This window comes from Eurytemora carolleeae, unplaced genomic scaffold (genome assembly GCF_000591075.1).
Source record: "Eurytemora carolleeae unplaced genomic scaffold, Eaff_2.0 scaffold838, whole genome shotgun sequence".
In the NCBI taxonomy this organism is placed as follows: domain Eukaryota; kingdom Metazoa; phylum Arthropoda; class Copepoda; order Calanoida; family Temoridae; genus Eurytemora; species Eurytemora carolleeae.
Genome location: NW_019396742.1, coordinates 62,772 through 81,330, shown reverse-complemented (window position 1 = coordinate 81,330; position 18,559 = coordinate 62,772).

Below are 18,559 nucleotides of genomic sequence, written 5' to 3'. Positions count from 1 at the left end.
CTAGTAGAAGTCTAGTAGAATCTAGTAGAATTCTAGTAGAATCTAGTAGAAGTCTACTAGAAATTAAAAGCTTTGTCTGATCAAGTATTAATTATATATGGCTATTTTTTAGATTCTTTAAACTGTTTATTTTTATTTGCTGTTTTTTTACTTGCATTATTTTGCTTATAAGAAGCTAACGAGAAATTATCGGAATTAAACACTTTTAAAATCAGAATAACAATGTTATCCTTCCCATTTTTAATAATATCAAGGTTTCATGGGTATACCGTTGAAAAGCGGGCATTGTCATATAGACTTTGAGGGTCACTTGAAATTAATATTTAATAAAAAAAGATGTTCCCCTTTAATTATACCTGATACCAATATCCTTCATATGAATGGTTAGGTAAGGCTGAACGGCGTATGCTGCTGCAGAGAAGAAGAAAAGGGTCAATTTCAAGGGTAGAAGGGTCTACACATAAATAAACATTATGCACGAGAGCTGACAACTGCAGTACAATATACAGGGTGTCCCAAAAAACATGGGAATTCAGTGACGAATTCGATATCGTCTTTTCAAATAATTCTTTGATTTAGTATAGTGATACCTACTGTTATAATAAATAATTTAAATTCGTCATGCAAACAATTCACAATTATTCTGTAAAAGTAACAAAATTTTCCTTTTTTAGATCCTACAGTGGTAATTAGAAAATAATGGAATAGGAAGACGACATCTTAGCAATACTTAAGTGCTTTTGAGGTTGTTGCTAAGCAAATAGTTTTACTACAAACTCATTAAATAACTAATTAAGTGAAATGGGTCTGTTTACACTCAAAAATTGATTTGTCTCGTGTTCATTGGACTATTTAGAGTCATAACTTGAGTCTATAAGTCGTCTACATAATGATTTCCCATTCATTAAAGATTTATGAATAAGTATATGTCGTCATCTTTTCAGAACAAGTACGTTCATTTCCACAGTAAATAATCTTATACTTTCGATCCGTCTCTGTAGTATTGAGCTTTCAAAGGCCGATAGAACTTCTTAAGTTCTTACTTAAATCAAAAGGAAACTTTGTTGTATGACGACATTTAAAAATTGTTTCAGGTTTTTGACAAGTTATTGTTTAAAGGGAAAATGAAACGGGGTATTCATTGATAATTATATTTACTTTTACATGAGATCTGTACCACTATTAATTCTACTGAGGCCGAATTTAACGAATTTGAGCCGCGGTTTGAATTTAAGCCGCGGCTCAAATATGGTTTGTTCCACTTAAAATTGTACTACATTTTTCAAGATTTAATCCGGCGCTTAATTGAACCCGGTTTTTGGGGGATTTGAGACGCGGTTCATTAAATTCGGACATTGAAGTTTTAATTAAGAAAAAGTTGATTTAAAAAGGTAGCTCACCGAAACAAAAATCTTAAATATATTTCGCGATTATTTTTTTATGTTTACCTTATTTATTTCCAATTTCACCATGATGGTTATAATTGTTCCTTTTACACTTTATTCAATTTGTTTTATTAATCTGAAAGTAAAATAGTTTTTTTTAGTACATCAGAGACACTTCAGAAACTACAGCACAGTTATTTTAAGCATTAAAAACCCGATTTACTCTGATGTACGCATGGTTTAAAAAAATATATTTTATATGGTAGCCAGTGTCCAAAAAAACATAAAAACTATTATTTAGGTTTGCAGTGCTCTACAGATTTTGGACAGACGTTTTCTTTTTGTCGACAAGTTTTAAGATTTTTTTTCAATTGTACGGTCTTCCATGCCACAGCATTTGAGTCTTCTGGCAGTTGTAACGTTTTAAATGATAAATTTAGGGCTTTGAAATTACAATTTTTAAAAATCTGCCGCAATACACAAACGAAGAACTTTTAAAAGTTTATTAAAGCTCAATGAAATGTGTGTTCAGTTTAGATTCTGCTTTACGTTAATAATGCAAGGACATTTTTACATAATTTTACGCATTGATGGCACTGGAACAAATTCACAAATTGACAAAAGAATAAGAAAAGATGAGAAAAATCACAATATTAACTATCATTACCTGAGCCTTACAGACTAACTAAAAAAAATCTATTTGCAATTTTTCGCGTTAAATAGGGCAAATTTTCAGTTATGGCGCATCATTTTTATTGTTCATTATGTTTTCAAAAATAAGCCATTTTAAAGGAAATATTGAATTTACTTTTTGGGAAAATAATTTTAGCACTTAACATTAAAACGAATCGTCATTTTTTCAATTTAAAACTTAAACATAAAGTTCTTTATATATATCTTTTGCATGACGTCACTGGACTTTTTGAAATTATAATTTCAATGTACTAAATTTAGTATTGAAAAACGTAAGAACTGCAGGAAGACTCCAATGCTGTGGCATGGAAGACCGTACGGATTTGTGGCTCATGGCTGCCGGAAGACAAAAAAGATAATATGTGGCATGGAAGGAAAAAATGTTGTGGCTTATGGCCGCCTACCTTCCCACACTGGTCCGCAAAGAGCTAGTTAAAAAAAATCAAGATTAAATAAAGAGAACATTGAATAACGGTTCGGTCTCAGTATCAGCAAGCTGTAACTTTCGTTCTCATCTGACATATTAAATATTAATTTTTATCCGTTGATGCGTTTAGGTGAAAAGGTTTTAAAAAAGACAATTCTGTAAGAATTAGAATTATCGTATTGAAGACCAAAATGCGATTGAATTCAAATTAAAGAAACAAAATGCCTCTTATAGTCCTGGTAAGTCAATGGCGAGAGGGTTTATCTTTGCAGATGACATCACTTGTGATTACCACTTAATTCATGTTCCCTTATTTAAATAGTTGAATATCTGATTTACAATGGTACCCTTCGAACTTTTGTCATAGAAAAATTTGTTGGATTAGTATTTTTTTCCAAACGAAAATTTATTATTTTAAATTGGTTATCGGTATTCTCTGTAAATGTTACTGGGTAGATTTATGCAACAAGAGGCAGAATTTAAAGAATTTTAGCCGCGGCTTAAATATGGGTAGTTCCATTTAAAATTGTATTTAATTTTTCAAGATTTAAGCCGGCGCTCAATTTAAACCGGCTTTTTAGACTTTTGAGACACGTCTTAAATTCATTAAATTCGAACAAAGGAAAATTAAGGAAAGGAACTACAAGTCTTTGTCACAGACTCAAATTTTCAAATTTCCTATATCTTAACAACCTATTGGTGCAAACCTTTGAGTACGTGGATTATGTGATCTCGGCGAAAAAAATCATAATTTGAAATATCCAAAGTGTGCGATATTGAACTGCAAAAAAATAGAGATCAGAAAGCTTCTGTCAAAGTCTGAATTCCTTTGCACTGTTATTGAATATTGTAAATTGTAATGTCTTGTTAAGATTTTCTATTATAACGGTTAATATCAATCTATGAATGCATCAAATTAATGTTGCATTGGATTTAATCGTATAATGTATAAAAAAAATGAATTTTTTTATACAATTGTTTGCAATTGCAAGTTGCGAAAACTTGGTGTTCTTTTATCCTAATCCACGAAAGGAATACCCTAACCCAAAAATATTCTAACCCATTAATGAAGTACTCCGCCATCTGACACCAGAATGGATCCCCCCCCTCCTTATATAACCCCTGAAAGGAACAACTAGTTAATTCGAAGATTCTATTCAAGACTGAGTTTCTGAATGTATTGTACTAACCTTTAATAAGAACATTTGGGTGTTAGAAAATTACTTAATATTTCTTGTTTATTGTTGTTCATAGAGGACAAATAGAGAAAATGAAAGAACAGAAATGTTTTACTGTGTGTGAATTTCGGTGTGTCCCACCATGTCTAAATCACGTCAAATTGAAGTAAATATCACGTTATATTAAAATATTAAAATTTTTAAGAATATTGGTATGGAAACTGGCCAGTGGAGTGTGAAAAGTCATCTTCAATATTTGTATAGACATTTAGTGTTACCATTTAAAAGTGGTATGAAATAAAGGAAATATAAAGCCTGAAACTTATGTGAGTCAATCTACAGAGTATAGGAAATAAAGTATTTACAAGTAAAAAAGAAGAAATAAAATGATACTAATGAATCATGGAAAGCCAGAGCTCTCTGGCAGACTCTCTGCCTTTCATTCGCCTCGTACGACAAGCTAATCTTCAATCTTCTGACCCTTGGTGATAACTAACTTCAATTTTTGTTTTAGTCCAGCCCGATCCTATTTCCTTCACCCTGGTGTCTAGTTGTGTTTCAGGCCTATTGGCTTGAATTTAAAAAAGAACCCCGGGTCAACCGTGGTTTTGGTTTTTCACACGTTCAAATCTTCCATGATTTCAAATCATGCAATAAAAGCATGTATTCTGTTCTGGCATCTTTTAACAGATAAATCTCTTTAACAGACCTAATCTGAATACACTATTCACTAGGTGACTTATCATCCGCCCCACTTTCTGTCCAACCTGTAGCTACATACAAAAGAGCTTATACGCTGTTCTGTTTATAGGCCGGACTACTTTAAATCCAAGCTTATGTTTGGGTTCGTTTGAGGACTGAAGTTGTTACATCACTGGAACTATCCAATCTGAGTTTAGCTCCGGGTTTGTATGAGAACTGAAGGGGTTAGAAAAATGAAACTAACCCTATTCCGAGCTATTGGTCTCACACCAGTAACTAAAGTTTGGATGAAAAAAGTGAAACTATTTGACCCTTTTGTGATAGATAATGCTCAAATCTATCTAACAAAACTTATTTCTTTTCTCAAAAATGTTTCTCTTATAACAAAATGTCGCTCTATTAATTCTTATAAATTGTTTATGGGAAATATAGAAAAAAAGCAATACAAAGAAAACAATATCATATAAAGCATTCAAACCTGTTTTTTACTCTTCATAATTAGATAGTTTTACGTAAATAAGTAAATTCTAATCAAATATGTTTTAAAAAAATTCCTTTAATTTAAGACACACCTTGGATAGACATATTTTAAAATTTTCCGTAAACTTTTTTTCATTTTGATTTGAATCACGTCAATTTAAAGAAGATTTCTCGTTAGATTTAAATTGTAAACGTGTTTAATTTTAACTCCTCTGTCTAAGAAGTATTAAAGGGAGTGTTCGCTTTTGTTCGCTACTAATCTTACTTCATTCTGTAGCGTCCACAAGGAGAAAATTGTTTAAAACGACTCATACTGAAGAACGTAGCGTCCATCCAAAATTAGAAAATTGCAACATCCAACTCCGATCGTAAACAAATAAATTTAATTCCAAACAAATCTTTCAGATATTACAACCAATAATCATCGATAACTTTTCGATGCATTCGTATAAAGTTGATATTTCAAAATATTTCTATTTATTATAGATCTGACTTTGAAAACATTCATTCCTGTTCCGAGGTTTTTTGATAATGAAGACAACATTTTCATATTTTCCAGGAATGTTCGAAAATCCTGCGCAAGTGATATATTATTTTAAAAAAATAAAATAAAAAATATTATGAAATATTAACATGTACAAATGCGTTGAAAATTAATCGATGACTACTGTTTGTAATATCTGAATGTTTTTTTGGAAATAAATTGATTTGTTTACGATCCAAGTCGTATTTTGCAACTTTCTGAATTTTTATGGACGCTACGTTCTTCGGTATGAATCGTTTTTAACAAAACTCTCCTTATAGACGCAACAGATAGAAGTAAGATTAGTAGCAATCAAAAGCGCTTTTTTAGCGCATTAAGCCTATACCCCCTTTCATTTCTCACAAACACTACTCCCTTTAAGGAAAAATAAAAAAGCTATGAATGTTTAAATAATTTTCCTTCTCTTATACTTGGGCGTGTAATCAAAACTAGAGGAACTACGAGGTTACAAAGTGGTTCCAGTAAATTTTCATGAATTTGACCTTAACCCTTTGGCTATCTAGATTTAAATCCGACACTAGAAGCAAAGGTTTTTAATTAATTTAAGCTTATCTACTTAATCAATTAATCTTTATTATTATTGTATCATTTAAAAACTATCAAAAATCGTCAATTAAACGAATCAATTGAGGAGCAAAATTTTATAATTTTTGACCAGAGACGTACAAAATGCAAAACTATAACAACTGATTTTGTATATGTTTAGCAATTTTAAATCTTTTAACCTAATGATTTTTTAACAATACTTTTGCACAATCTAAACATTCGATTTCATTTAAAAATAAATATCCAATAATACTAAAGGTTTTTAACCTTTAACCCAAAATTACAAAATAACACTTTTGCACAAGCTGTGCATTTAAGTGTTATATAAAGTTGTTATTTATAAGCTATCATAATTCAATTACGAAATTCAATTGTTTACGCAGCCTGTCTAAAGTCATGCCCTTGAATACAAATAAAATAATTGTATTCCAAACAGAGGACAATAATTAATTTATTATTAAATAAGCAGTTCAAGGTGCCCCCTCAACACACTCTAAGAAATTTTAAATTTTCATCTTCGTCGAAAGATTATGGATGACTATTGTTTGTAATATCTGAATGATTTGTTTGGAATTAAATTGATTATTTAACGATCCGAGTTGAATGTTGGAACTTTCTGAATTTGTATGGACGCTGCGGCTACGTTCTTCGGTATGAGTCGTTTTTAATAATTTTCTCCTTACAAGCGCCACAGATTGAAGTAAGATGAGTAGCAATTAAAAGCGCTTATTTTTCGACGTTAGACTATATACCCCCTTTTATTTTACAGACTATTCTGGGTAAAGGAGACGTCGGCCTGAATGGGGTAAAGTTGTGCGGTTGAAAATTCCAGGTCAAAATTGTGATTGTAAAACCAGAGGAATAAAGTGCCTGATTTCTTTCAAAGATCAAAGAAAAAACTAATTTGTCAGTGGTTGTATCACAGTTGCCGACTAATGTCTGATCTTTACTCCTGATATTTCTGCAGAACTTAGAAATTTTACATTTAAAAGCGTGATTAAAAAATTATCCTGATTTATTTAAAAGATTGGAGATGCAATTGGCACAAAATTCCAGACTTCTTGTAAAATTTACATGAAATGTTGACCTCACTAACTCACTTATACTTTTCTATAGCCCTATCCATGTATATTTTAGAACTATAATAAATTACTCTTATTTTTAGTAAGCAGTAACTGTACAATATTCATGGAATTTTGCATGAGAGCTTGCAACCTTCAGATCACTGTGAAGGAATCGACCAGAAAATACAAAGATTGGCATTTTAGTTCAGAGAAGGGGGGGGGGTATAATATGCCTAAAATCGGCAAGCTTCTGTTGTTTTTTAATCCCATTAAAACTTAAGCAGTTTTTCGTATTTTAACCTACACATAAATCTGCTCTTGACAAAAGTGATGTTGCTGTTGCTGTTTTTTATTATGAACTTAATTGCTAAAAATCAAAAGTGTCTTCTGTGAGTATTAAGTTATGCATTGGAGTGATCAATTGGTCGGTATTTATATCCCAATCTGTTTGAAAGCATGGTAGAAATCAAAATTGAAGAAAAGTTGTCTGCATTGTATTGATATATACAACGTTAACGGCTGTACAAGTTCTTCCACCTTAGACATTTTATGACATTTTCCGATATTTATTAATGTTGTTTGATTCGAAAAACACGTTAAAATTATCTTTTTTTTAATGATTTGAAAAGAAGAAGACATTCAAGAGGAAATAACTTTTTTCGCCTTTACCCCCTTTAATTTACATTTAATAACTAAATGCGTATTTAATACATGTCAACTAATAATGTTTTAACATTGCTTTTTATGTCTAACATTGTGTTGAAATGGTTAAAACTTTAGGGGGAATCCGCCCAATGCAGTCGAGTCCGCTCCATATTTGTCTATATATGGGATCAATTAAAATTAAACTAATGATATCCCATTTAAAAGTTCCCAGCTCTGAAGTCACAATTTTTGTATTATTCATCTCGAGATCAAGGAGGGGAGGAAGGCCAACCANCCTAACAACCGAGATGTTGACTACCGAATGTGGTTCGGACTAGAGATTGATGTGGTTGGCCTTCCTCCCCTCGATCAAGTCTTGATCACCACGTATATGTACCAATTGTAACAACATATCAACAAACCCAAATTTTCTAATAAAATATTGCACTCCGAAATATAAAACACTACTGATTAAAGTAGAATCAAATTGGATTACTTAAACCCAGTTTCTTTTATAATCTATTTATCAAGATTCTAGAGGAAACCATGATTAAAAGATATTCCCAGAATTGCCCATGTACTATGTAGGACGTAGGTGTTACTGATAAGGACAATGGGTCATAATGGAAACATGTAAAATTAGAGACAGCCTCATAGACAGAATCAGAAGTTCAAATTTATTTGACATTACTAGCATGACTTTGTGACCTTTTTAATCCTTTAGCTTTATTTAAACCCAAGTAGGAGAATAGTAACTGTATTGGGATACATATCAAACATTTTTTTCTTCTTAAAGGGACAGTAAAGGAAAAATGAAAGGGGGTATAGGCTGAAAGCTAATCACTTTAGCTCTTAATCGCGACCCATGAAAGTTTTATCTGATGTTCCTGTCTGGAGAAATTGATTTACAACTGTGTCAAATTTATACGAAAATTAATATATATACAATTTTGTATAAAAGTAGTGGGTTTAAAAAGATTAAATTCAGCAAATATGCAACCAATCTGAAAACGATAATATCCCCGAGAAAGCTAATTATTACTTAGGTTTACTCCAATTCTAATTTTATATTTGTTATTTCTATTTTTAATAGATTTAATTCATAATATTACTTACACGTCCGAATTGCTTGACCAGAAAATCCACCAATGACAGTGCAGTAAAGTGGTCACGTGATACAGGAAGAGACACGTGATCAGTATACTGCTCTGCCATTGGTGATAGTTCTGGTCACGTGATTTAAGTTTAAGATTTTCTAAATTTTACATATATGAACTTTCGTATGATTTTAACACAGTTTTATATCAATTTCTCGAGATAGTAACATCAGATAAAACTTTCATGGGTCGCGATCAAGAGCTAAAGTGATTAGCTTTAAGCCTATACCCCCTTTTATTTTTCCTTTACTGTCCCTTTAATATCTTTCAATTAGAGAAGTTGGGATCGACAAAATTTAATATTTTCAATCTTTTGCCTTGCATATGTACAATATTCACATATTCACACTTTTCCAAATATCTGTTAATTAGTCCAAAAATAATTTGGACTATTAAACAGAAATTATCTGTAAAAGGGATATTTTTGCAAAAAAAAAGGATATAACCATATAAACAATAAAAGCATTATTGGACATCGAAAATTTTGTTGAAAGGAAACAGTTTTAACTTACAAATTCGAAGTAAACAATGATTCATCTTCTCTCTTGGCTAGCATATAGTTGATTTCTAATCTAAAGCAAAAAAGTTTACTTTTAATTTTAATTTGACATCAAATATTAATCAACAAAAGAATTTGAGATCTGGCACGAGATTTAAATTTTTTCTCTACCAAATGATTGCTTTATTAATGATTTATATTTCCTTTACTTGATTTCTTTGCAGATACTTTTAATATGTGTAATATATATTTGGATATTTGAACATCTTACAAATTGAAAAATAAATAGTAATTAAGTAAAAAGTTTACTTCTAAATTTCACAAATTCCAAAACTTGTGAAGAACTATTGCAGATTTTTAAAACGATAGAACAATTTTATATTATTTTACAGCTGTATCATGTAGGAATCTGAGAACCAATTTACAAAACCTCCTTTTTGTAAAATTTATTTATAGTTCATCGATTAAAGCATGAAATGAGCACAAATTAAATTCAAATCTATATGTTAATCGGAAATACTAATCTAAAAGAAGTTATGTAAGCAGTCCCTTTAATCAATTTAAACCAGTTTCATCCAATATTTATAAAATCTGAACTCCGAATAATAAGTCACACCTCTTTCTGGAATCGTGTTTAGCTGGAAAGGTTATTGTTATCTAGCATTTATAACCTTTACAGATCTTAGAAAACACACAAACAAATCTAAAAATCTTCAAAACAGCAAGGTTATAATGCAAGGAAAGTTATTTCAGAGGTGTACGCATCTTTTGTACTGCTGTGTACTCTCTGGGCGGTAATGTAAACACAAGACGGATGTCGAAGCCTAACATGGGATCCATCTTTCATATAAAAAATCAATGAAATATTCTGGTCATAGGAAACTTTTATGTGAATTATCAAAATTATTAAAATTTAATGCTTTTAACCTCCTCAGATACTATAAAAACACTGATGCATCTATTCTTGTTTAAAAATTCCGCCCAGAGAGAACTGGTTTCAATATGTACGCAGAGTATATGCAACTCTAATTAACTTTCCTTGTATTATAACCTTGCAAAAAAAAGGATATTCTTATTATTTTTCTGACTATTATCATCACTATATTTATGAAATCAATTTGTTCGTGAATAAAATTTTAATTAAAAGGTTACTGTAATTTTAATTTTTTAACAGATTGCGTCTTTGGAACACGGAACTACATAGAAAGTCCTTTAAGGTTAAAGCAAAATAAATCCCTGCAATACTTATTAATTAAAGGAACTGTCGTTGTAGTTTTAAGTGACCCATGTATTTGAAGAAACGAAGCAAGAAAATGACAGAAATAAACATTTTTCAGATTGGAATAAACGACGATATTTTCCTCACTTTTGTATAGAGAAAGTTTAAAAGGGCAATGCCGCGAATCGGGAATGCGATTCTTTAATTGGGGCCTGGGGCCACACAAAATTACATGAAGTGTTCCTTTAGAATAAATTTGAAATAAATTCAGCTTATAGATATCATAATACCAAACAGAAACAATAAAATAATTTACAACTTTTTATTATTTATATTATTCCTAAACTCCAGCTGCAGCGTTAAAGATTGGACCCTGGACTTAAAATTTGTCTTTGGTTTTCGTAAAGTTAAATGTTGTCAAAGTTATAGTAAAGAAAAACATTGTAAGTCTTAAAAACTTTGTAAAATTTAGACTCTTTCTTTGTAATTTAACACTGCCTGCACGAAACTCCTTTGGGCCTTTGCGAAAGAAAAACCCTTAAATCTTGAACTGACGACATCTAATTAATTAATCTCGGGATGCTAGAAAAACCTACAACATTTATTGCTCCACCAGATGCTTGAAAATACTCTGGACATCAGTTATTCCAACGGAGGGATACCAATTACCACAGAGGACACCAATCCGTTTATTGGACAAATGCTAATTGCCACAAAGGGCACTCTATACATCACCAGAGGAATACCCATTCTTCTTTATATAGATGTTGTGCAAAGTACATAAAAATCAACATTATCATTCTATGTTAGAAAAATGTAAATTTCTTTTTTTTGTCAAATAAAGATAATGAATCTACTTCAGCAATTCCCTGACGTATGGAGCACCACTCAGAAGTCTTTTAATATTTCAGAAGGAAAAAGTTCACAAGTTGGAATAATTTATACATTTGACGAAAAACACGAAAATACATTAATTATATTCTATAATTTCTAACTTTCATTCATTCAAATATATCTACATAGTTCCGATAACAGAATCTAACTTCTACCTCCATCTGAAGATGGCATGTTCAAATTTTTTTCATTTCGTTCGTTCATCGTTCGTGATCGACCAATTTTGTTTGTTATTTTCCCAATCATACAAAGGAAATTGATTTATCGTACGTTAAATTTTCTTCCTTTCACACTGTTTTTAAGACAAATACACTTGAGGGGTAAGAAAATACAGGGGCGTATATGAGAGGGGCTGTGCTAGCCCTCCCCCCCCCTACGCGTGCCCCATCACGTGAGAGTGGGGAGGGGGGCTCATTTAATATTACGTATGGATATTTGTTGAAAATAAACCTCGCATTCTTGATTTTAGAGCACCTATTTTTAAAGCTTTTTATTATCTTTTTTAAAGATCATTTTGTAAATATCTGTTTTCATTTCTTTAAAGTTTACAAACCTACTGTAACCGGTGTGAGCTCAATAGCTTGGAATAGGGATAGTTCTATTGATGCAACTCCCTCAGTTCTCATACGAACCCGGAGCTAAAAGTCAGATTTGATAGTTCCATTGATGAAACCCCTTCAGTCCTCACACAAACCCAGAGCTAATCTTGGATTGCAAGTAGTCCGGCCTATAAATAGGAAAACATATTAGTGGGGCGGATGATAAGTCGCCAATGTGGAGAAATATTTGTCGTTAGAAAATGCTTTGAACGGATGTTTGAACGCGTGGAAAACCAAAGCCACCGTTGCCCCTGATCCTGGTTTAAATTCAAGCCAATAGGCATGAACCACGGCATAGAAGTATACAAATAGGATCAGCCTGGGCTAAAACTGAAATAAAGTCAGTATTCATGAAGAGTCTGAAGACGGCAGATTAACTTGTCATACGAGGCAAATGAGAGGCGGAGAGTCCTTGAGAGAGCTTCGACTTTCCATGATTCATAAGCATCATTTTATTTGCGCATTTTTACCTGTAAATACATTTTTTCCTCTATTCTGTAAATTTACTCACATCAGTTGCAAGACTTTAAATTTCCTTTATTTCATTCCACTTTTAAATGGTAACAATCACATCATAATAGATCGTTTATTGCTCTATGTAAAATGAGGTTTAGGGGACTAATTAAAAAAGTAATAGCTTTACAAATATGCAAGATTAATCTAAATTCTTACTTGCAGAAGGAAAGGAGGGAGGGTTGGGGGAGCGGGTTAGCTTTGTTGTTTGGAATGCGATTGCAACTAAAGCTAATGTGAAAAGTTTAAGCCCCCGGGATATCCTGTTTACTCAAACTTATCTCATTAATTAACTTGGTATTAAACCATACAACTTATAATGTGGTCCGAGTATAAATAGTGAAGTATTTTATCCAAGAATTGAATTTTTTTTTAAAATGTGTAGATAGTTTAAAATTGAACGATATGATACCAAAAACTAAAGCCCGCATAATATGAACAATTGAAGTACAATTATTTCATAATTTAAAATACAGGTGTCCTAATAATCATGAAATTTGAGAGACGACTTTGATATCGTCTTTGATTTCCGATAATTAAAAACGACATATAATGCACCAAAAAAAGATTGAACATCTAATGAGTTTTCAAAACCTACCTTCCTTATATCTTTTTTTTTGACGGAGATATTAAAAATTTGAACAGTTTTGTTGGTTTTTAATAAACTGGAATCTGGACAAATCTATATATAAATTTGGCTTGTCCGTCTGGGTGTCTGTTTCTTTGTATCCAATAAACGTTAAAACGGCGAACCGATCGGGCACAAATTTTTTGTGGGACATCATGTGACCGCAGGGAAGGTCTTGAATGAAAAAAAAATTAAAAATGTGTTTTAAAGGTTTTTAATTTTGTAAAAAAAAATTTAAGTTCTTGAAAATCCGCGGATCTTTTTTTAAAATCCGCAAAATTTTTTTCTTCTTTGTTTTAAAATGTAAACAAAAAGAATATGTTCACAATTTAAATAAAAGATGGTCGCAAGGCGCCCTAAAAGCCTAGTTTTCTAATATTTCTAAATTTTGAACGTGAAAAAATGGTAGACCACATTTTGGAATGTTTTAGCTGTAATACTACAAAAATAAATTTACGAAATAAATCCGTTTGAAACAAAAACGATGAAGAAGTCGTCATTTAATTCCCATATTTTTTGGGAAATCTTAAGCATATATGACATCCTCCCCCCTTTCCCACCTTCTATCCCCTTTCTCGGAAATTCTTGAATCTTATTAAATTATCTAGATGGTTAGAAATTTCAAGTGACCCTCAGTTTAAAAAATGGCAGGTACGATTCACAACAGTACCCTGTAAACTTGTGCGTACATCGGTGTCAATATTAAATTTTTTATTTTAGAGAAATTAAACTTTTTTGTAAAACATTCTAGTTTATCTTTATCATTATCTATTTTTTTTAACATACCCTAGACATACCCCAGACAAGGGCGTATACAGTTGTGGGGGGGGGTGCAAGGGGGGCAATGCCCCCACCTAGACCTGTAAAGGGGGGCCTCCCTCCCTAGAACTCAGAGCTATCACACTGTTCAAATCTGAAACTGAAGAGTAAAGAGTATGAAAAGCATTAATTTGCTGTTTTTTTTCTGCTAGTTTTCTTTTATGGAAAGATAAAGTATAGTCCTTGTAAGGTTATTGGACTCTATATTGTACGTGTATCTAAGAAGCCAGATGTTTAGAATTTACGGTTCAAAAATAAAGTCTTTATTTTCCCTTTTATTCTTGGAACCACTGCATTATTTCGTTCTTAAATATTATTGTTGTCTTCATTTTCTACTTAAGTCTGAAAAGAAAAGAACGTGTTTATTTCCCACTTTATTCTGGGGACCACTGCTTTCAATGCGAAATGTCGTCTTCATTTTCCACTTCATGAAGAGGACTACTGCATTTTGTTAAAATGTCATCTTCAATTAACACAATCATACTATTATGCTTGGAGGTCATTCTGAGGAGAGAGGGGTGGCGCTCTCGGGGTTTTGGAATTGCTTTTATGGTCTTAGGAGTGCTCCCAAGATTTTGGAGTTGCTCCCAGGGTTTTGGTTTCATGAAGAGTACTTTAAAAAGGGTACTTAAAAAGGTTACCGAAAATTGAAAAGGGCTCTGCTACCTCTTTTTTACTGTCTTGTTCAGATATTTGCAGGAAAAAAACATAGTGTTCCTTAGATATCTCAATAATTTGATGATTCTTTGGTATAGTGCGGCCCATATAGAAGGCTCTATAAATTTGACATAGAACATTATTATTTGGCGACTGTTGAGTAAAAACCCATTTTTAAATGGCAACAAACAATAAAAGATTTTTAGGCGAAAAATTGGACTTAATTCCTTAACAAATAAAATACACATGCTTATTAACATAATTTAATTTTTCACAATTTTATGATGGGAATTAATTTATGCGTCTGTATTCTTTATATTTCTGAAAGTTAAGTATGAATTTATAAATATTTTAGTTTGTCGATTTTATTGAAAATCTTTTCTCTCAATTTATTTCCAGCTTGTCAATTTCATTCATCTAAATTCAATTAAAAAATTTTCTCTTTCAGTTCCTTCAATTAACACTTAAATGGTTTCCTATTGAAAAAAATGGAAGTCTGTTAAATGAAAATAAAATTTTATTTATCAATTTATTTTTCCAACTGTATTTTTTAAAGGTTAAAATCTCATTTAAAAAGATTTTTTCTACAGTATAATTTTAAAGGTCGGAGGTAAACATATATTTAGGGCTGGGCACGTTCCCACTTTTTCTAGCCGTTTCGTTAACGGTTAGTTCCAACCGTTAAAATAATAAAAATGTCAGTTAACAGTTAACTTTTAAGGTATGAACGAACTTTTGTTCTGTTAAGGGCAATTTTCCATTTTTTTTAAATTACCGTTAGTAAACGATCTTCATTTAATTGCATCTTGAAATATCACAAAGTTGGTCATGCGTGATTTTAAAATGAATTTAGTATAATGAGTGAGTGATTGAATAATCATTAGACTTTGTGATATTTCAAGATGCAATACTCAGTCAAATTTGTCAAAAATTTCATTGTTAAACAGTTTAAGAATTCAACACACAAAATATTAATCTTAAGTAGAATTGAAAAAATGGTTTGAGTTGTGCTTTTTTGCGTGACGCGGCTGGATTTTTTAAAATCACACTTTAAAGGCCCTAAATATACGATTTAAAAAAGTAGTTTTGCCCGGAAGAGTCAAATGTGGTGGTACGGAAGGGGAAATAGTGGTGGCTCATGGCCGCCTGCCTTCCCCCGCTCGTTACACCATCAGGTTAAAATGCGATAAGATACAGCAAATTTTAATTTGTGACGGGTTGTCAGTTTTTTCCCTGAAAAAAAAATGAGAAGAATTAGTAAAACTCAAAAATCCGGACAGTCAAGCAAAATTATATTGTTCTTCATGATTTTAATAGTAATATTTTCTCGCTTTTTACGTGAGGAGACCTCCTAGATCTATTTTTACTAAAATCTAGAACATTTTTTTAAAATCAATCAAAAATAGTCAAAAAAAAAAATCATATTTTAATTTTAACCTGAAGCATAATAAAAGTATAGCAGGATTTCATTACAATGAAGACAATCGACTTTTGATTTAGATTTTTGATTTCTTACATGCTTTCAGGTAGTATGGATACGTACATCAACATGGAACCGAAGTCTTTTAGTTTATTTGTTTCTAATTAAAAAAAGCTTGTTGGAAATCAGTGCAAAACTTTTATAAAAAAAACTTCTTCATTGTATTGATATCAGTGCCGACCATTATACAAATTTACTGTGTTTTGAATGTTGAAACTAACATTAAAACTCATGTTTAACGAGACGAGACCCCTGTATCTTAGATATTAGTTTTAAATATTAATTAGGAGAATATGCTGAAATTCCGATAAATTCTGATCTTCAAAGAAACTCATAAAATTTTAAATCTATCATAATTTATTTCTTTAGAATAAAAAGCCTCCCTCCCCCTACTGGAGCTTTCATTGAAATATTCAAATAAAAAATAGTAACTCAAATGTAAACTGTTCTCTTTTAACTGAAAGGCTAACATTACCTAATGCTTTTGTCTGCTTTTACAAAAGCTTATAATGAATTATGGAGCTCACAAACCAACCAAAGATAAACATGTCTCTACCATATCAACCCACGTTCAAATAACCAAAGATAAACATGTCCCTACAATATCAACCCACGCTCAATTAACTAAAGATAAACATTTCCCTACTATATCAACCCACGCTCAATTAACCAAAGATAAACATGTCCATACCATATCAACCCACGCTCAATTAACCAAAGATAAACATGTCCCTACAATATCAACCCACGTTCAATTAACCAAAGATAAACATGTCCCTACTATATAATCCCACGCTCAATTAACTAAAGATAAACATGTCCCTACCATATCAACCCACGCTCAATTAACCAAAGATAAACATGTCCCTGCTATATCAACCCACGTTTAATTAACTAAAGATAAACATGTCCCTACTATATCAACCCACACTCAATTAACAAAGATAAACATGTCCCTACTATATCAACCCACGTTCAATTAACAAAGATAAATATGTCCCTACTATATCCACCCACGCTCAATTAACCAAAGATAAACATGTCCCTACCATATCAACCCACGTTCAATTAACCAAAGATAGACATGTCCCTACTATATGAACCCACGCTCAATTAACCAAGGATAAACATGCCCCTACTATATCAACCCACGTTCAATTAACCAAAGATAAACATGTCCCTGTTATATCAACCCACGCTCAATTAACCAAAGATTAACATATACCTACTATATCAACCCACGCTCAATTGACCAAAGATAAACATGTTCCTACTATATCAACCCACGCTCAATTAACCAAAGATAAACATGCCCCTACTATATAAACCACGTTCAATTAACCAAAGATAGACATGTCCCTGCTATATCAACCCACGCTCAATTAACCAAAGATTAACAAGTCCCTACTATATCAACCCACGTTCAATTAACCAAAGATAAACATGTCCCTGGTATTTCAACCCACGCTTAATTAACCAAAAATAAACATGTCCCTACTATATCAACCCACGCTAAATTAACCAAAGATAAACATGTCCCTGTTATATCAACCCACGTGCAATTAACCAAATATAAACATGTTCTTACTATATCAACCCACGTTCAATTAACCAAAGATGAACATGTTCCTACTATATCAACCCACGTTCAATTAACCAAAGATAAAAATGTCCCTACTATATTAACCCACATACAATTAACCAAATGTAAACATGTCCCTACTATATCAACCCACGTTTAATTAATCAAAGATAAACATGTCCCTACTATATCAACCCACGGTCTTCCACCCTCTATACTTTCTCTTATTCTATTTTTAAAAAGACGGCACTTACAAGCTTACTTTAATGTCCCCTTTTTTGTAAACTGAGACGAAAATATTCTTAAAATTGTATGTCCCCTTAGCTATGGTGACGTCATATTTTGTCGGACAATTGTCCCCTTTTTGAAAAGCATACTGCATATGGTTGGACAAATGTCTGGGCTATATTATCATGTCTAAAATATTTTAATTGTGTTTGAACCAAATTATTTTCTTTTCTGTAAAGAGCTAAGAATTTTCAAATTTTTATTGTCTTTAAACCTAAATATTTTATTTTCTGTAAAGAATGTAGATTTTCCTTTTCCATAGAAAAATCTGGCAAATTCAGGTAATATTTAAAATCTTTTAGATGCAATTTATTTGCTCTGTTTTTTATCATATTTTTATGGAAAATTTCTTTCAAAGATTAAATGTGTTAAGGACCCAAGAATTTCAAATGGGGAGTGGGTAGTAGACTTTTTTATAATTTTAATCAATAAATGTGGAAAAGTATAGAAAAAGGTAGGTAAACCTTTTGTAAAAATGAAAGAAAAATGTCACTTGTAAAATGCGGTTCACTTTTTTTTTAGAATGACAAAATTCATTTGCTATAAATACTGAAATTTAC